This window comes from Carassius auratus, chromosome 23 (assembly GCF_003368295.1).
Source record: "Carassius auratus strain Wakin chromosome 23, ASM336829v1, whole genome shotgun sequence".
Classification (NCBI taxonomy): Eukaryota; Metazoa; Chordata; class Actinopteri; order Cypriniformes; family Cyprinidae; genus Carassius; species Carassius auratus.
In genome coordinates, this window is record NC_039265.1 from 5545126 (window position 1) to 5560742 (window position 15617).

At 36.7% G+C, this 15617-nt stretch overlaps 1 protein-coding gene across 4 annotated transcripts in view; it reads right to left on the reverse strand.

The window, feature by feature from the left end:
* The window catches only part of LOC113041081 (extracellular sulfatase Sulf-2-like), a 140127-nt gene that overhangs the window by 57656 nt on the left and 66854 nt on the right, over positions 1 to 15617 (reverse strand). The gene's annotated exons all lie outside the window — the stretch shown is intronic.

A 15617-nucleotide genomic window follows, 5' to 3' on the forward strand; every position in this document is an offset into this window, starting at 1 on the left:
TATTTATCATCTTTAATCTGTGCCTTATGGAGTTCTCTCTCTCTGTTTCTCTCTCTGTGTGTGTGTGTGTGTGTGCGTGCAAGCGTGTGGTTGGTTAAGTCTGGTAGTGTTGGTGAGATTGGCTGGTCTCCAGAGAATCAGTGAAATGCCAGCGAAATGACAGACAGGATTATGATGTATAGAGAGAAAATGTCATCAAGGACATGCCATGAGTACAGATGGAACTGTATTTAAGAAAGAAAGAAAGAAAGAAAGAAACTAACAAAAGAAATGAGAAAAAAAGGTAAGAAAATTGATAAAAACTAATTTTTCAAAAAGAACAAAACAAACATAAATAATGAAAATGAACAAAATGAATAAAACAAATGAAAGTGAAAACATGCAAACGGAAACAAAAACAAACAAACAAACTAATGAAACAACAAAAATGTAAGGGAACAAACAAGAGTAAATCAAAGAAGGCAACTGCAAACTAAAAACAATGAAAAAAAAAAGAATGACACAAAGAAGGAAAGATCAAACAAATAAGCAAACAATACATGAGAGACAGACAAATGCAAACAAAAACAAGTGATTGAAAAGAAAGTACACGCAAAAGAAAAAGAATGACAGAATTAATACATGCAAAACAAAAACACAGTATGTTCAAAACAATGTTCAAATAAAAAAAAGGAAAAAAAAAAGAAAGAACAGAGACAAGCATGAATCTACAATAAAAAAATGAAAATGATAATCACAAAAAAGATTACAAATGAACAAGAAAGAGCTAACAAAGGGCAAACTATTAAACAAACCAACAAATGGACAAAAATTAATGAATATGAATTAATGAACAAAAAAAGAACACCTCCACGTCGGAAACCTTACACCTGCTTTACTATCTACAGTATACACTCATATACGAGTCTGAGAATAAAGACTCTTTCTGCATTATGTTCTGCTTAACATAATGCTGTATGAGGATACATATGGGAATATTCCAGAGGCCCTGTTACACAGCCCAGCTCTGATGACACACGCACCTCTGTCACTCTGCCTACACTGCATATTAATCATGTCTTTAACTACAGCCATTATACAAACACACACACACACACACACACACACACTATCTCAAACTCAGCAGAACTCCCTGCCCACGCTCTCATCTCTACCACCCATCATCCTGATACCATCCGCCCGACAACACCTGGGAAATGATAAGTGTGTGCGAGAAGGAGTGTTTCTTCTTTGTCAAGTCACTCAAACACTTCTGCAAACTCAGCAAAATCCACCTCAGTCCTTGGATCAGTGAAAAGCAGCTACATTCAAACCAGCAGCAGCATACTCAATGACCTCTCCCCGCTCTCTTACACTGATCCCGGATCAGACAATGCTCCTGTTTAAACAAGCAGTAATTGGGCCTCCAGGGTGACTGTGCTCAGCTGTAATCCTGTCTGCGCTGTGACTCATGACGGTGAGCGGCTGACCTGAGGTCAGTGAGGCGGCATGTAGCCAATTACTATACAGCACAAACTCAAATTAAAGACATGATCTGGAAACAGTGGTACTGCTAACAGGTGGTCAGCTCAGCGATGACACATTCAGCGCTAACAGCTCACTAATGTGCTTTTACATGCCAAAATGAATGTAAATCAAGCATCAAGTAATTCATTGCAAGCAAACATGTGATATTTATATAATCTATGTGCAAAAATGCTGCTAAATAGGCTAAAAAAATGTCTTTTGACTTTGTACACTTCTAAGAAAGCAGTCCAGCATTATTTGTTAGGCATCTACCATTTAGTCTTTTGCTTACAGTAATTACTAGCGCTGTTTACTAGAAATTATTACTTGAAAAATTGACATGGTGTCTACTTTATTGCTAGATGAACAAAAACAAGAAAATCAATGAATAAAACAAATGTGAATAAATTTGTAAAGAAAGAAGGATGAATGACCAATGAACATCTAATATTGATAAGCTATTAAAAAGAAAGAAAGAAAGAAAGAAAGAAGAAAGAAAGAAAGAAAGAAAGAAAGAGAAAGAAAGATTAACAAATGCAAAAAAGAAAACAAACAAATGATTAAAATGATTGTGGATAAACAACGAAAATAAACAGACTAGAAAGAGAACAAAAGATTAACAATGCAAACAAATGCAAACAAAACAAAAATAAAGAACAAACCAACAAACAAACCGACAAACAAACAAGCAAACACAACCACATTCATAATCAAATGTTTTGGAGAAATGCAGACATACTAAAGATGTTCGATGTGTGTTTTGATAGCAAAAGTCCATAGCCAGCTACAGAGGCAAACCACCACCACTATTTCTAATGGTTGTGTTGTTTGTCTATAGAGGAATTTTACCCGTAACAACCTCTTTACTTATTCTCCTTCAGCAAAACAAGTGGTTTACATTTTTAGGCTGTTTTTACTCCTTCATTTATATCAGCACAGCATGCATTTAGAGACTCTGTCAGTGCACACAAATTCCTGAGGGTGCACGTAGGTAAACACACACAAGTGCTAACATAATGAGCCTATCACATATACTTTCCCCTGCTTTAACCCTGTCCCCCAGCTCCCCCTTTTGCTTGAAAACTGCACACCGGGGGGTTAACTTCTTTTGGCCCCAGATCTCCATCTAAAAACTGCTGCTAAAGCCAGTGCTAAGCTAAAGAGCCCTGGCACTAGCCTACTGATATAAGATCTGCTTTCTGGGTGTGCTACTGGAGCACTAATGACCAGACTGATTAATAATGCATAGCGTAACCTCGTCCACATCAGCCTAATTGCCATGATTTGTCGTTCCCAGCAGAGAAGGGCTTTAAAGTGAAATCCATACCCGAAGCGAGGGACACGGCACACACGACAGAACACGGAAACACAAACACTTATCCGACACACCAAATGTGCCATGTGCAATTTCATAATAAATTATTTCCAAGCCTATTTAACATGTGAAGGTCAATGGCATTCGGTATGCACACACATGGATATGATGTGTATATGTAAAGAATTACACATAGATGAGACCCCCGGTTTTTGAAATATGAAAATAATGTTATTATTTACTCACCCTCATACCCTGTTTTCTTATATGGAAACAGAAAGAGACATTTTGAAGAATGTGGCATTCACTTTTTTCCATGAAATTACAAAAAAACAGGTATTGGAGCAATCAAGTAAAAAAAATCTTTACATTTTTAATTAACTTAAAAACAACAACAACAACATATATATATATATATATATATGTAAAATAAAGAATGATCACATTTTTTTCATATGCATATGCTTACAAATGACATCTCTAATTTCTGCATCTTCCTTGCCTGTGTTTTTGATCAGGACATTCTATACTCATTTGGGAGATGCGTAATAGCGCCCCCTCTTGCATAACAGTGACAACACGGAAACACAGAAAATTCCATGTTTGGCAGGGAAAGAGTTAATTGGTTGACCAGTCTGAATTAATAATTTACAAACAAACTGTCAGATTCAACTCAATGATTCAATATTTTGAATCATTTGATCATTTGAATCAATTAGTGATTAATGGCTTACATTTCCATCTGTTCCTCACAGAAGCAGACTTGGAATCCACTTAAGTTATCTGAAATATACATATTTATGATGCTTTTGTGTCCTTTCTGAAAATTCAACGTCTCCGTTCCCATTCATTGTTATTGTATGGAGCTACCAGAACATTTTTCAAAAATTCTTCTTTCGTCTTCCACAAAGCCATCCAGGTTTCTGTGATTAAACGCTGACAGGATGATCACTAACTAATCCTTTAAGGAGAATGAGAAAGTGTATAGACAGCAAAACGAAATAAGGGATGGAGAGAGCAAGAGGACGGAGTGGAGACAAACACTGAGTCTCCCAGGCGCCACAGAAACAAGATCCACTCCCTACGGAGAGAGAGAAATAGAAAGAGAGAGACAGTGGTAAGAAGCTTATCCTTCCAGATCCAGATTCATCTAGATACCAACTTTCCTTACTCTGTCTATTTTTCTCATCAGATGAGAGAAGCAGATGTAAGTATGTGTCAGATACAATGCACTGTTCAAGGACAGAATTCACCCACAGATGATGTTTTAGGAAAACTAAAAAGACAACAACATAAGGGAAAAAAAAAGTGAGTGAAACAGCGCTTTTCATTTTTGGGGTTTGAGACGTTACCTTACTGTGATTCTGAGCCAAATAATACAATGTGAAAATGAGGACGGGGTGGGAGTGGATTTGGATTCGGACCAAGCAATTAAACCATGTGTTTAGACAGCTTTGGTGACATACTTCTTTAAATAATCTCCAAAATACTCAAATGATCGTGAATATTAGTCTAACAATTATGATTAAAATATAAACAAACTTTTAAGATGATTACGCTTGTGAAAAATAAATTGGCTTAATAGTGTTAAATGTGCTTATTTTGATGTATTCACTAACATACTAAAGCACATTTAAAGTACTGAATTATAATTTTAACTGTAGTGTGCTATTTGATGGCATTTAAAGTTAATACACTTTAAATGTACTCAATTGCAACTTTATTAGTACAAATGCATTATATACTTTCAATAGAAATTACATTAACATACATTTTAGTTTACCATAAATGGTTTTCTGCACATTCAGCAGTACAATTGACCCATATTTCAAAGAAAACATAAGTAATGAAATCATATTTAAAGAAATGCTTAAGTCCTACTTAAGTGGGTCAAAAGGCACCCAAATTCTGCTAATTGTATTTAATATAAAAATGACTTAATTGTAAATAATTAGAAAATATCACAATCAGTACATTCTTTTGAAGTATATTATTTCTGTAATAAGTACTCTTTTTAAAAGATATGCTAAAGTGTAAGTACTTCTTTCTCACAAATGTATTTGCTTGTAAAAAAAACCCTGAAAGCATAATGCCTCTGCTGTGAGGCGAATATGTGTTTTTACAAAAACCACATGTTCCCTGAAAACCACTGTAAAGTTTAATGCTTCTGAACAGCTGTACGCCGTGACCTCATAAGAGAGATTGAGAGCTCGGGAGAGTCATATTGTCAAAATAACCACAACGAAAAAACCCACCTGCTCCCCTCTCTTCCACTGCTCTGTCTCCGCTCACTTTCTTTCTCACAAAAACTACACTGGAACAAGCTACTGTTTCCAACAGGAAGTGATGTAGCATAGCGCTACAATATTGTTTTTAGCATTAAAGGCAATAATCAGATGCGCTCTTCCAAACATTAATAACATATCTAATGGTTTTAGTAGCTTCAGTATAGTTAACTACTTTTTATGAAATAGAAACTCGTAGCATAGCTTCACGACTTCAGATTGTGTCTATAGCGCGTAACTTGACAAGCTACAGTTTCAGATGAGCTTCCCAACAGTCTCCACTCTTTCTGAAACACTATAAAGAGATTTCATGTCAGATTTTCTATCCTTTTAATTAATTTTATTTGTAAGCCATCAACATACTATCACAGGGTGTACGCTGATGAGACAGACCCCCTATTAGCCTCTGAGCTATTTTGGGAAATCTGTGTAATCCACATGCAACACACATTTCAGCTATTCATCCTTCTGTAATGAAGCTGTCACTGCACCTAACACACTGTTGCACTTTACTGGCTCATAGAAAACACACACACACTCACACACACGCACACACACACACGTATAGTGGATAGTGCTGATCAAGCAGGCTGCTGACAGTAGGATGAATGCAGTGGCCTTTGGTGGGGAGAGAGGCGAAGGTAAAAGGTGCTAAATCACGTCTGTTTTGGCGCTTTGGGGAGCTTATGGATGAAACTCCCGTCGCGGAGCACATTCATTCATTTCCCACCCCTCACCGCCCTCAGCTGCCAAATTGCACACTGTATGAATATGATACACACACAGACACACTCAGACTAACAATGCTGTTGGAGTCGTTGTGTTTAGTTTTTACAAATAACCCATCAGTGCTGGAGTAGCTACTTGGACAAACAAGTAAGATGTTGTGAAAAAAACCCCAGCATGGCTCATTTATTTGATTAAAAAACATAATACTGTGAAATATCATTACAATTAAAATATTTTATAAAAATATTTCAGCATCATTACTCCAGTCTTCAGTGTCACTGATTTGCTGGTTTAGAAACATTTATTTTTATTATCAACATTGAAAATAGTTGTTCATTTATGGAAACAGGTATATTTATTTCCAGTATTTAATAGAAAGTTAAAAAAATTTCTTTGAAATAACCTTTACTGCCCTTTTTGATCTATTTAATGCATCGCTGATGAATAAAAATATTAAATTATTTTTTAAAACTGAAAAAAATAATTTGCAACCTATTTTTTAAGAAATTTTGTAGTTGCAGTAGTAATAATAAACGTCTTTCGATTGTTTCACTTGCAATTTAGCAATTTTGCAGGTTGCAATTTTTCTACAACTTTTTTTGCAATTTTTGTACAACTTTTTAAAATGAAAGATCAAAAGATCAGCAATGCAGATTTATTTTCACAGTCGCCTTTGTTCACATATACTAATGCTGCCAATATTAGTGGAGAGCACTGTATGTATAATTCAATAAAGTACATGTGAAATGTAAAATAATAAAAATAACATTGAAACACATTATCTAACAATATTGACATAATTAAGTTTAGGTGGAAACACTCTACTCATCTTTATATCACTGAAAATGACCGGCTCTCGTGAATCTCACAGAAACTGCATGTGTGATGGCTCTTGGTGCTATATAAACCTGGCTGGGATTTTCATTAGGGAACAGAAGTGGTTTTGGAGGCAGTCTAGACCTGATGAAATGCAGCATCTGCTCTACTTCTGTTGAGCCAAACCGCTTTCCTCGGAGGAATTCTCACATTGTGCTTTAGCAGCTCCGAAGGGCCAAAATCCCCCAAACACGAAATAATTATACATATACATTTCTGTGAAATATCACATGAATGAAACCCTTATTCTAAACTTATGTTTGCATTGAATCAGAGCTCCGTCAGCTGATATCTTCAGGAAAACTGCACGTGTAATGTTTTCCCAGTGTCATCATGAGTTAGATTTAAGATCACTGTCTTCCTGGACGCTCTTTCTCTGTTGGCTGACACTGACAGCAGGCACGACCCTGGAGGAAAAGTTATTACTTATTTCAACGCCCTGAACATCACATATTGCATTTTAATTTAATAATATTTTTATAGTATGTATTCCAGTGGAGTATTCCAGAAAGTGCTTAATTGTCAAATTATGAAAATCATTATGGCCCTGAAAACAGACTTTACTTTCTAAGCATAAAATATAACTTTATTTTGGGTTGAAATTGGCCACGTTTTCGTGTTGTGGAAGAGAGTGCCTTAAAGGTGTTTGCGCCTCCTCTCTGCAGAACGAGAGCGCAGGCGAGGAGACTGTCCTAAAAGTGTCGACTTTTATCAAGTCTTTTTTTTCTCCTCTCATTTGAAGTCTGTGCATTTTTTCACCACTGGTAAAATCTAACCTAGAAACATTGGCCGTTATAGTTTTCAGATCAGTCTTGATAATAAGGTCAAAATAGAATTACAACTAATATGTCTCTGAAATGTCACTGCACGCAATCAGTTATATATTAATCCTCAAAACTATCTCCATTCCTTTCTCCGTGTTCCCAGGTCTCATCTGTCTGTATTCAGTGTCTTTTCTCTCTCGATTCAATCTGTCTAGGCTCAATTCTAGTATGTGTGTGTGTGTGTGTGTGTGTGAGAAGGACAGAGCGAGACAGACAGGGAGGAAACAGTGGGCGCCCTGCGCAGTCGTCACATCAGCCCAAAGGCCTAGGAGCAGGAGAAAGACATCTTAGAGGCCACGCTGAGTTAGCGCTTTCTCCCAGCAGTCCGTCTGTGTGTCTGGGAAAGTGTTATTACTTTTATTACAGAGTCCCAGAGAGGAATGGAGATCGTATCAGAGCATGTAGCAGGGCAGGATGTGAAACACTGATGTCAGGCCCCTCTCGACCGAGGCATGGTCTGATGGCTGTAGCGCTGACATTCACTGGACTGAATTAGAGCAAGGTTACAGGTGCAGACTGGTTCAAGCTATATGGCTGAGCTTGTTTCTAAGCATCTAAACTCATCAACCTCCTCCTCATACACATGCAAACACACACACACACACACGTGCGCTTCCCCTCAGCATGTGCAGTGAGTCATGCTGGACAGCCACAGCATCACTGCAGCGCTTGAGATGAGTCTGATCAAATTCTGAGAACTCAGAGCAGCAACAGATATTTGTTCTCTAATGATGGAGATTTCTGCAGAAATGTGCAGGGTGGAGCCATTTCAACCTTTACAGAGATTCTCCCCTGTGTGTATCGACTGCATACAGATCCAGAATGATCCAGAATTCCCATGCAAACTTAATTCATACCGTCCACTTTGAAAGTAATACTGCTGCAAGAGCTTATTGAGGATGAGAACAGACTTGCTCTGTGGCCAGTTCTCAGCAAACAGTGCCATTTGAGAAATGACTCTCTGATATGCTGTAATAACAGGCAAAATCTGACTTTTAAGAACAGAAGTCACATTATTTAACGTATTACTTCAATCTGTTTAATGTGCAAAAAAAAAAAAAAAAAAAAAAAAAAAAAAAAAAAAAAAATATATATATATATATATATATATATATATATATATATATATATATATTGTTTTATTAATATATATATTTTTATATCACTTTACAAATCACCCCCTACCTAAATTTAGATTAAAAAAATAAATAAATGAATACATGGTTTAGGTTTCTTTCTTTCTTTCTTTCTTTCTAAATAAAAGCTTTGCAGATCATTATGTTAATCTCATTGTTAATTATTCAGAAAGAACTATTAACATAAAAATATTATGTAATGATACATAATCTCATTATGAGTATTAAAAAAATAATCATGGTCATTTTATTTTTCATTCTGATCTTCCAATCTGCAACAAATCAACCATGAGACATTTTCAATGTAAAATGTTTAAAAGGTTATTCATATTTTTTCTTAATATTTTCAGGGTTGGACAATACAAGTCCAGATTCCTGATCTCATACCGTCAACCTCTCTCATCATTTCCTGTCCACTCAACACAACTGCTACAAAGAAAAGCGGCAAAAAGGCCTAAAATAAAAATGATATTGGTGCAAGCCTTGAACAAATCAATCAGATTCCTTTCATACTATTCCAGTTTGAAATTGCCTCAATTTTCCGACATCACGGCTATGCCCTTGGCGGAAAAATGAAAACCAGAGATCAATTTCAAACTAGCCTACACAAACACACACTACTTGTACACAAAATGTACACACTTTTCTAATCTGATGCTTCTGCTTCTTTCTACCTCTGTGCAGTAACAGGCTCACACACAGACATCAGTTCCACATCACACACACACACACACACACACACACTCGGCGGGCAGAACAAAGGCAGACATCAAAGAACCATCAGCAGAGCTGGTCAGATCCTTTTATCCTGTTACGAGTCCAAAAATGTTCCCAGGAAAACAAATCCTGCACTCAGAGCAGCTGTCCAGCACAAACACAGACAGCACCGAGATTCAGCACAGCTCTGAGATCAGTTCAGTTGATTCACTCGATAAATTTAAAGTCCTGTGTGTCAGTGAAATGAGAGGAAAGTGACAGACTCAGACACTCTGTAAACATCCTTAATTATGTGTGTGGGCAGGTTTGTTTTCCCTCTTAAAAAAGAAAGAAAAAGAAATAAAAAGAACAGAAAGAAAGAAAAATCTTTCCAGATTTCTGAAAATGTCTCCCAAGGAACAAAAAAACTGACAATACCTCTTTGTGGGAACAAGAAAAAGGCACATATCAGATCTATACATAAACAAAACAAATAAAAACAAAACAAAACAAAAATTAAATATAATAAATACTCAATCATCAAAAATAATCACAAAAAAAAACATACCAAAAAATAAAATAAAATAAAAGATCACCAAACTACAAAACAAGACCAAAAACAAACAAACAAACAAAAAACACTCCAGACAAAATTATGTTAAACAAATAAAACAAACAACAAAACAAAACAAAAAGGTGTTAAACAACAACTAAAATAAAACTCTAAAATGTATAAAGTGTAAAAATGTATAAAGTGTAAAATAAATACAAAAATAAAAATAAAACTCTAAAAATGTCCCCCAATGAATAATAATAATAATAATAATAATAATAATAATAATAATAATAATAATAATAATAATAATAATAATAATAATAAAACCTGACATTACCTCATTGTAGGAAAAAGAAAAAGGCATATATCAGAATTACATAAAAAAAACACAAAAAATAAAAATTAAAAATTAAATAAAACAAAATCATTAAAAAAAATCAGCAAACAACAAAAGAAAATCATACAAAACAAAGAAAAACAATGCAAACTAATAGAAACCAAACATAAAACAATGAGCATGCATGATTGCATCATGGTGTTTTAAATGTGGGACAGGGAAACAAACAGAGCAGAGCTGATACACAGGAGCGGGCGACTTGTGTGTGTGTGTGTGTGTGTGTGTTTGTTTGAGCATTTGTGTAGCTGTAGGGTCACTCAGGCATGCAAGAACACAGTCACACCTCGAGGGACACCTGCCAAGCTCTACTACACGCAAAATATACCAACACATAACATACTGATATATACAATACAAACACATCCCAGCATTCCACTCTATAGTTTGTAGGATGAATTTAAGAGTCGTGATGTGCGGTGGACTTCTGAAAAGAGGAGGACAGGCCCAGCTGACAGCACAATCAGCCAATCACAGCACAATGTAAGCACAGTTACTCCCTCACATTCCTGCCACATTAACACACTAGATGATCTCATGTTTCAAGATATTTATTTTATGCTGTCATTTATTTTCTTCTGTATTTAAAAAGGCAGAGTTAATGACTCAACATACCAAAGCCCATGCTATAATAATGGCCTGCTTTTTATACTTTAGAATGTGTGGGTAAATCATGGTCATATAAGATTGTGTGTGTCTGTTTGTAGTGTGCCTATAAACTACAGGCTGTAGTCTGCTCATAAACACACACACACACACACACACACACACGATCAGGTAGCTATTGGCCAAAAAATAATGTCCCACTCTGGCAGGACAGATTGTGTAATTATATCACAGTCTGGAAGAAGAGAGAGGAAAAGAGAAAGAAGTGTAGCCTGATAGATGGAAAGATGTGTGTGAACAGAGATAAAGGAGAGAGAGAGAGAGAGAGAGAGAAAAAGAAACAACCGATAAAGTGACAATCACACAGTGATTCAGCATGACAAACACATCACCAAGCAAAGAAAATAGTGTGGTGAAGAGGAAAGAAGATCACGACTGGATGGAGAACAGGACTGGGTTGATGCATCACTAGAATAAAGCATGCAACTGGACTCTTTTTTCATTATACTATATTATATTAAAATACAGTAAAACAGGAATATTGTAAAATATTATTGCAATTAAAAAAAAAAATCTTACTGACCCCAAATTATAGTGTATCTGGTTAGACCGTGAACATTTAATAAAAAAAAAAAAGAAATGTTACATGCTACTACATTTAATATTTTCTTACAGTATATACAGTACAGCACAACAAAGTAACATGTAAAAACTATGCTCCATCTATCTGTCTTCATCCCACACAGTGTCCAAAGCGCTCCTACTGCCTCGGAACAAACCCACAGCACTTAAAACTGATCAACTGTGAGCGATGTGACTCATGTTGTGGTGATATAAGCATGCATCTTCATGTTAATCATTTGCTACAATCCTGGAACACAATGGTGTGTGCGTTTTACACGAGATTACACTCAGTTCATGGAAATCAAGCATGTTTTAATGGAAATGCAGAGAGACAGCAGTGCTTAGATTAAGTCCTCTTTTAACGGGAGTTAGAGTTGTTTTATCACTCCGTACAGGATTCACAAGATTAAGAGGTGAAAGAGGTTTATATTTAATACCCATAATTCACATTTGGGTGAATGTAAGTAGTGGTAAAAACAGTTCTGATCCGCTTTTTTTTTTCCAGCGACCTGTTGGGCTGGACTTGAACTTCTATATCTGACCGGACAGATTAACAGCGCAAGAACCAGGACAGACACAGAGGTGTTACACAAGAGCTCAATAATGTTAACAGGTGCACACACAGAAAACAGACTCTTTCTCTCTCTCTCTCTCTCTCTGATTCAGCCATTGCCTCCTCCATGACCTCTGCATGATACAAAGCTATGATCACATCCTGTTACCCATCATCCCTCTCTCTCTCACCCTCTGTGCCCGAGGCCCACATTAACCACGGCAAATTGCCCAGCCATAATTACAGCTCACTCTCCGCCGTGCCGTTATGCTTTGGATCAGTTCAGCGCTTAGATTTCAGAACCACTCTCTCCTGGACGGCAAGAGAGCACTTCAAATGACAATTTAAAGGTCTCGGCTTTTAAGCAGCCCATCAGAGTAATTTTCCACAATTTTTTCTTTCCTCGATTCCATATGTGCTTCTGTGAGTGTGCAGATACAAAGAAAAGGATCAAATAAGTGTAAAATATCTACCACCAGACACTGGAGCAGTGGAAACCTGTTCTGTGGAGTGACAAACCACACTTTTCTGTTCGGGTGATTTGCGGTTCTGGGTTTGGCAGATGCCAGGAGAACATTGGCTGCTTGACTGTATTGTGCCAACTGTACAGTTTGGTGGAGGATAATGGTATGGGGCTGGTAATTAAAAATTACCCCACGATTTACTCACCCCCAAGCTATCCAAAGGAGTATGAGACTTTTTCTACTTTCAGATGAATACAGTCGGAGTTATGTGAAAAAATATCCGAAATTCCGAACTTTATAATGGCAGTAAATGGGGGTCAAGATTTTGAAGACCAAAAAAGTGCATCCATCCATCATAAAAAGTGCTACACACAGCTCCAGGGGTTAATAAAGGCCATCTGAAGTGAATCAATTCGTTTGTGTCATAAAAATATCCATGTTTAAAAATTTATAAACTGTAATCTCTATCTTCTTTCTCATGGACAAGCATAGGGAAACTACATTTTATGGTTTATATGGATGTTTGGATGTTTTACATACACAAACACATAGATTCGCTTTCGACACATTGAAAGCCTTTTTTAACCCTCCGGAGCCGCATGGAGCAATTTTTATGATGGATGGATGTACTTTATTGGACTTCAAAATATCAACCCATTCACTGCCATTATAAAGCTTGGAAGAGCCTGGACATTTAAAAATGTAACTCCGATTATAATTGTACTAAAGAAGACACCTAGAATGCTATGCTTCCAACATTAAGAAAACAGTTCGGGAAAGACCCTTTTCTATTCCAGCATGACTGTGCTCCTGTGCACAAAGAAAGGTCCATAAAGACGTGGTTGGATGAGTTTTGAATGATCCACATGGAGTCCTGACATAAAGGCCTTTGGGATGAACTGAAACAGGGATTGAAAGCCAGGTCTTCTCATTCAACATCAGTACCTGACCTCACAAATGCTCTACTGGATGAACAGGCAGATCTCTCTGTCTGTCTGTATGTCCATACACCCATCCAAGCATGAGATTCCCATGCTTCCCTCAAAGCAAAGTGTTTTCCACAATGCATTAATCTGAATCTATCTCTTTTGCTCTCATTCTGTTAAATTATACACAAATATGAGAGCGTGAGTTACAGAGAAATGCAACACATCAGGCTGCACGTGCACACGTGCGATCTCCCCCCCCCCACATCTATTTGCTCGCCCCGTGAATTCTTTCAGCGCTTCATCCATCCATCTGTCAATATCCGCGGTTAAGAGGGAGAGAGAAGGCATTATGATGAAAAATAAATGATGTGATGAAAGTAAACGAAAGCTGCAGAACTAAAGACATAAAGGAATGAAATGTGGATGAATATCTAGCAATGTCCAGTGCCAACAGCTCATCTGACTAATGGGAAATGTGTATATATGACAACTGTACATTACCGCAGCTGCATTTTTAGCCCTACACATTGAAGAAGAATCTTAAAAGCAGCAAAATAGAGAACAGCGCTTATGAAATATCAAACTTTGCATGTTAAACCTTATCAATCTGAAATTATCCAATACACAAAATAACAACTAAACCTTTGGAGACAAAATGAGAATTTGGATTTCATCACCTCACAGCCTTTCTCAATAAAAACAGTGTTCACGCTTATTGAAAACACATTACAAACACAGAACCATTATTGGGCAAGCTATTCAAAACAGCTCTCGCTAGGTTTGCAAGCAATCATTTTCAGCACAAATCAACAGAGCTTCAAAGTTCATGCGTAGCATAAAATGTTAATTGATTTATGGACACATTAACCTTGCATTTGAAATGTTTGTTTTTTTTCCAACTTGCACAAACACACTGTTGCTAAATGAGAAACCCGCTATAGTAGCACGCACCTATCTGAGCGATCTCTGAAGAGGTTAGCATTTCCTGCAACAGGCATAGTAGATTACAGGCACTTATCTGAAGTTCCTTGCTACTTCATTAGCCCAGAGTCGAGACCCTTTATCGCTACTTAAATCTATTAAACAATTATGTTATCAGCAAGTGAGAGAAAGAAGGGTTTTGTGGGAGATTTTTGCCTTCGAGCACATATACTCATGCACACCCACGTACTCTCAGACACTTGAAAGGCTTATATTTAGTACCTTGACAACAACAGAGTGCATATTCTGCTCATGTTGCCCTCTCTAACTTATCCTGCCTCGGTTTCCTCACTCTTTCTTTCTCTCGTTATCACTCTGGGCTTCGAGTCAATTTGAAACTGTAAGAACAAAACATTCTAAGCAGAATTTGTTAAATAAATATTCCAAACTTAATTGGCCCTTCACACACAAGAGACGAGACACAAAATAGACACAAACACAGGGTTTAGGGCTGGCCATATGTCCTCTAGTCCTGCTGTCACCCTTCATTATACTCTGACAGATGTCTGTATGTGGTTTAGTAGCAACAGTAGAGTTTAATCTGATCCCCTACAGTACACCGAAAATATTTTTTGTAGAGGATGTTCAAAGGAAACAAGTTAACATTTTAGATTATGGAAGACATATTCACAATTATACACTTTCAGTGTGTCATGGTTTGTACTACTTGCAAATGCACTGAGTAGTTATTAGTTTTCCCAGAGCCATAAATTCTAAATTAAGTTTTGTACAATAAACTACAGTACTTATGATCTACTGAGAATCTCTTGAGAACCACTGTGGTACTTGTTTTACCTCTTTAGTAACCTCTCTTGTTCAGTGAATTAATTCAGATACTTTCCGAACCATTCAGACTGATTCATTTAAAAGAACTGATTCAAATGACTCAAAAATCATTGAAGTGCCCCTATATTATGGAATTGTGAAAATTACTGTTTATGCCGTGTGTAACACAGCTCTAAGATATAAATCTGAAAGTGCACTGTGTATAAAGTTATTGTCTCTGAAAAGAAAGAGTCGACTCTGAATCATTGAAACAAGTCGTTTTTTAAACGAATCCCATGCCATTTCATGTTGGTGTCAACATGAAACATTAACATATTGCCCACCCACTTGTTCTTTTCCCATTGGTCTGAATCAAAA